This window comes from Zingiber officinale, chromosome 2B (genome assembly GCF_018446385.1).
Source record: "Zingiber officinale cultivar Zhangliang chromosome 2B, Zo_v1.1, whole genome shotgun sequence".
Taxonomy (NCBI): domain Eukaryota; kingdom Viridiplantae; phylum Streptophyta; class Magnoliopsida; order Zingiberales; family Zingiberaceae; genus Zingiber; species Zingiber officinale.
Window position 1 is genome coordinate 30,498,782 of NC_055989.1, and position 6,230 is coordinate 30,505,011.

Consider the following 6,230-nt stretch of genomic DNA (forward strand, 5'->3'; position numbering starts at 1 on the left):
CGATAGAATAACTTAGATATGAACCGGGACAGTACCGTGATCTGACCGGTCAGTCTCTAAGCTTCCTTCAAATTTTGAGGAGGAGGCATGTTTTGCAAAGCTTGGACTTTGCTCGGATTGGCTTCGATGCCTCGCTCAGTGACGATATAGCCTAGGAAGCAACCACTCTTTGTGCCAAACAGACACTTGCTCAGGTTCAGCTTTATCCCGTATGCCCTTAGCATCCGCAAGTCTCATTGATATCTGCACATAGGTCACCAGCTCGGAGAGATTTGATGAGTATGCCATCGACGTATACCTCTATATTACGACCAATCTACTGTTGGAACACTTTATTCATTAGCCTCTGGTAGGTGGCTCCAGCGTTCTTCAGTCTGAACGACATGACGTTGTAGCAATATATTCCATCGGCTGTGATAAAGCTGACCTTCTTTTGATCCCCACGGGCGAGCAGCACTTGATGGTATCCTTGATATGCATCGAGCATGCAGATCAGCTTGCAGTCTGTCATCAAGTCCACCATTTGATCTATTTTGGACAATGAATAGAAGTCCTTCGGGCACACCTTGTTCAAATCATGAAAGTCGATGCAGACTTACCACTTGTTGTCTGGCTTGGAGACTAGCACAACATTGGCTAGCCAACTCGGGAATTGGACTTCCCTAATATAGTCGGCCTCCAGTAGCTTCTCTATCTCCGCCCAAATGATCACATTCTGCTCCGTGCTAAAATCCCTTTTTCTCTGTTTGATTGGATAAGCGTCCGGTCGGACGTGAAGCTCGTGCCAGGCCACGCTTGGGGAGATACTGGGCAACTTATGTGTCGACCAAGCGAATACATCGTGATTTCGTTTGAGGCAGGCGATCAACTCTGCCTTCTTCTCTTCCTCCAGGTCGGCGGCAGCGAAGGTCGTGACTTCCGACCGGCTCGGGTGGATCTGAACCTCTTCCTTTTCTTCATATACTAAAGTGGGAGGTTTTTCGGTGATAGCATTTATCTCTAACTGTGGAGTCTTCCAAGCGGCCTTGGCCTCAGTCTTGACCACTTCCACATAGCAGCGTGGAGCAGCCAATTGGTCGCCCTTGACTTCGTCCACCTGATCGTCCACTGGGAACTTCACCTTCTGGCAGTAGGTCGATACTACTGCTCAGAACTCGTTGATTGTCGGTCGGCTTAAGATGACGTTGCAAGCCGATGGCGCGTTTACTACTATGAAGTTAGTAGTCTGAGTTCTCCTCAATGGTTCTTCTTTCACTGAGATGGTCAATCTTACTTGGCCGATCGGCAAAACCTCATTGCCTGTGAATCCGTAAAGTAGGGTCGTCATGGGCAGTAGCTCACTGCGATAAATCTGCAGCTAATTGAATGTCATCTTAAAAATGATGTTCACTGAACTCCCTGTGTCGACGAAGGTATGGTGAATGATGTAGTTGGCGATCACCGCTCGGATGATCAAAGCATCATCGTGAGGGATTTCGACACCCTCCAAATCGCTGGGCCCGAAGCTGATTTGAGGCCCTTCGGCCTTCTCCTTGCTGCACCCTACGACATGGATCTCCAATCGCTGAGCGTATGATTTCCTGGCACAGTTGGAGTCACCACCGGTCGGCCCTCTGGCGATCATGCCTATCTCTCCCCGGGAAGCATTGTTCTTGTTTTCCTCTTCTTGGGCAGACAACCTATTTTGCTCAGCCGAGATTCTAGAGGGATCGGTTTCCTCCCTCCGCTGATGGTGATGGCGCTCGGGCTCCCTTCTTTCTTCTTGCCGCTCAATCGAGCAGTGACGATCTCGTCGATCAAGAGATGGGGAGTGACGGTGATATCCCCTAGGGGCCGATCGGTTGACGATTGGCGTCAGTCCTCTGCAGTCCCGTGTATTGTGCATCGTCGACTGGTGGAATGAATAAAACATAGGCGTCCATACCTTGCCCTTCGACGCCTTAAGCCGACCGGACGCCACATGCTGTACGACGTGTGCCTTGGTCTCCTGGTATGGTCGTACTCCTTCAGTCCTTGGCCCTTTAGGCGGCTGATGGCTGCTTAAAGGTCGGCGCTCGGGCGACGTCAAGTGCTTAGTCGATGCTTCTTTCCTTCTTGCCGCCCGAGCCACCTCCACGTTGATATATTCGTTGACCTTTTTCAGCATGTGGTCCCGGGGCGACTTCCTAATGAGTGACCGAAAAAAGTCCCCTTCGGTGAGCCCCTGGGTGAATGCATTCATCATGGTCTCGGACGAGACCGAGGGGATGCCCATGACCACTTGATTGAAGCGCTGGATGTACGCTCGAAGTACTTCCTTGGGCCCTTGTTTCAAGGCGAAGAAGCTGACGCTCGTCTTTTGGTAGCGTCAGCTACTGTTGAAGTGGTGCTGGAAGGCGGCTCGAAAGTCTTTGAAGCTTCGTATAGAGTCGTCCGACAGTCTTCTGAACCAGCGCTGCGTCGACCCGAAATGAGTCATGAGAAAGACTCTGCACTTTACTCCATCCGTGTACCGGTGTAGCATAGCCTCATTGTCGAATCAATCCAGATGATCATTTGGGTCGGTCGACCCGTTGTATGTCCCGATTGCTAACGGGGTGTAGTGTCGAGGCAAAGGGTCTTGTAAGATCTCCTTTGAGAACTGCCTGTTGATCCATTTGGGGGGTGCGACGCTTTTCCTTTCCGCATATCCCGAATGGGCACCTCATTGAAAGAAGATCTCCGCTCCTGATGCGCTTAGACTATCTCCGAGGGGGTTTGGAACAGAGCTCGATGGAAGGGGATCGGCGCGGGCGACGCTTCCTCTTGGGTGCCGGTCGGCCTTCGGTTCTGCCCCTATACGGAGAGTTGCTCCACTCGGTCTTCTTGCCCCCGCTCGCCTATCGACCATCGATGTTGCAGGTTGCTGCGCTGGTCGATTGGCTAGCGCTTATTGTTGTTGTTGCTCCATCATTTTTGCTACTCGTGCTTGCACGAGATTCTCCAGCTCCTCTTGAGTGAGCGTCACAGTGGTTAGTCATCCAGCGTCTTCTATCTTCTCGGCTCGGATTCAAGTGACGTTCCCACAGATGCCGCCAAATATGATCTTGTCCGAAAGTCGAAGAGACGGATGCTGGGGACATGACGCTCCTGCTGACCTCCGGTGGACTTCACTCTCGCCTGCAACACAAGCAACGGCAGTGCCGAGCCAGGGAAGGGGTCCCCGGTGATGGCCCTCCGACGCTTAAGGCAATCTCCGGCGAAGCAAGGAGAAGCGAAGAGAACTGTAGCGCAACAGTAGAAATCACGAGAAAAACATACCTCCTCCGATACCTGGACCCTCCTTTATATAGGGTTCCTGTAGTGTGTGTGCATGCTTCTTAAAGCGGGTATGCTTTCCCAAGCTTCCCCCCGAAAAGACACGCCAGTAAAGTATCCCTGACACAATACCTTAACGGGTCGAGCATATCTCTGAAGTGACAGTGGAAGCTTCCGCTGTACGATCCTCTGTCTGACCATGCCACCTGTCAGTGACACTGGTTCCCAAGAGGATGTTGAAGGATATTCCGCTGTGTCTATTGCTTGGTCGAGCGGAATGGCCGCTCGAGCAGAATTCTGATATCCCTGCATTATCTGCTGCCACGCCGAGCGAGATAACCATTCGGCTGAAAGTCCATTGTCGCGCCGAACGGGAGAGCCGCTCGACTGAAAAGTCCTGTGTCGCGCCGAGTGGGAGAGCCGCTCGGCTAAAAGTCCTCTGTACATGTCGTCCGCCGTCGTGCCGAGCGGGATAGCCGCTTAACATGAAGTCCCCCATCCATATGCTCGGCGAGTATCTCACTGTCAGCGTGCCCAGCTGATCAAGTCTACTATTAGGCCGTGCGGGGGGAGCCGCTCGGCTCGGCTTCTACGAGTCCCTTGAGTGCCGGTTTGATTACTCCATATGCCCAAGATGATGGGTCAGTGCTCAACCTCCGATCGACGTATAATTCGCCCGATCGGCCAGCAAATCTACCCGTTGACTATCTTGACTCTGACCTCCACGCAGCAGTAGGGTGAGGCCCCGCCTATATATATATATATATAGTTTTGTTAAAATGCGGACTTCTGCATGCGGACTCATCCGCGACCTATAGATTTTGCTTTTTTTTTTTTTTACCTTCCTCGTTCTCCTCTCTCTCGTCGTCGTGTGCATGTGCCAGCCTCGCAGGCCTCCTCGCCGCTGGCCGGCCGGGCACCACCCACCGGTCACCCCGCCTCCTCGCCTCCAGCCGCCCACCACCCGCCGACCACTCGTCGGCAGCCAGAATCCCAGCCGAAATTCGGCCGCGATTGCGGTCGCTAGCGTGGCAGCCAGATCGCGGCCGGATTTCTGCCGGATTCCGGTTGAAATCCGGCCGGGAATCGGATGGAGTCTGGCAGCGACCGGATTTCGGCCACGTTGGCGCTGGATTTCGGCCGCGATGGCGCTATCGTCATCGCGACCGCACCTGCCTCCGTCGCGATCGCGTCCGGACGCGCCTGCGTTAGGATTCTGACGAAGGCGCGTCTGGATTCCGGATGCGACCGCGCCAGAATCCAGTCGCCTGCCCAACACTGTCGGAATCGCCTGTATCGCGGTTGGAATAGAGATGTGGCCGGAATCCATGTCGCGATTCCCGACGGGTTCACCCCATGGGCTATAGTGTGGGTGGGTCCAGGCGGTCGGAGGCCGCTGGCGGTGGGCAGATGGCCGACGTCAGGGCGGGTGGCGGGCTCGCGACGTGAGCTGCTTCTCGGTGAAACACGCTGAGAACGAACGAAGCAGGAGAAAAAAAATAAAGAAGAAAGAGAAATTTTTTTATAAAAAATTAATAAAAAAATAACATGATATTAAGTCCGTAGCAATCCATAAATAATGGTCCGTAGCTTATCATTTCTCTCTATATATATATATAATTTTATTCTTTTAAAAAATCCTTTTTAATTTTTTAAAAATATATTAACTTTAAACCTACAATATTCTCTTTGACCTACATTAAACGGAGCATAATCCCATATTTTCAAAATTATATATATAATGAAATAAAAATATATCTTATTAAAATTTTAAATCGATAAAATAAATTGTTGAATATGAAATGTGAAAATTGAGTTAAACTGAATAGGAGTTGGATTTAATCATCTCATAGCTACATAAATAAAGAGCATATGATTTAATTTTCTCAGGGCGGTGCGATCCTTGAAACATGAGCCTATATAAAATTTTGAAATTTGATGTGTCTGAGTATACTTTTCTTATATTTTATCATTTATATTAATAGTTGATAATCCTAGTTTATCTCTTTTGTATATCTCTTTTGTATTAATAGAAATATTGAATGAGTGAGGGAATTATCTTTTGCCATACGTAAATCTGGTTAGATTTTGATTTGATTTTTTAAATTAGATAAATTGGTTCAACCAATTTAAAACGAACTGGGTATTTTGTGGAACGGGCACACCCCTTTCACGCGCCGCCCCGACCGCTTCTCCCTTCTCCCTTTTCTTCGTTCTCCTTCCTCCCCATTTCTCTTCCTTTTTCTTCCAGCCACCCTTTCTCCCCTTTTCCTTTACTTCCAGCAGCCAGCAACTTGCTGTTTTTTTCCAGCCACGGATCGGCAACTCTTTTTTATTTTTTTTCAGCCGCCGGCAATCTTTTTCTTCTCTAACCCCCTAATAAATCAGCAAGAGCAGGAACTCCAGTCACCAACAACAAGCCACCAATAACAGAAGTTTCCTTTGCATCACGGCAGCAGTTGCTGGAGCCCACCGGAGCTAGCCAAAGCCGCCGGCAAAGAGGGTAAGGTCTCCCTCTTTCATTCCTTTTCCTTTCTCCTCTTTCCAGCCATCAACAACGGCCAATAACAGCTCTCTTTCTTCTTTTCCTATTTTTTTTCCCCCCAGCAACAAGAGCAAAGAGGTTCTGTTCTTTTTCTTTCCAACAACAGCAGCCCTCCCAGCAAGCTAGCACCATCATTGCTGTTTTTTCTTTCTCCCAACCACCTGCCCTTCTTTTGTTTTTTCGCTGTTTATTTAGTGGAGCTGAGAGAGTCAACTACTCGACTTTCTCCATTTTCAATCTTCGTTCAACGAGGTTAACATTTCCACGATGGCTAAGTAAAGGTAAAATTGGTGCGGATTTGGATGTAAATGATAATGGAGAAATAATTGATTCGTTTAACTAATCACAATATTTATTTAGGTTTAATTGATTCGACTGTTCGTATCAAATAAATCTCTCCCTCATTTCG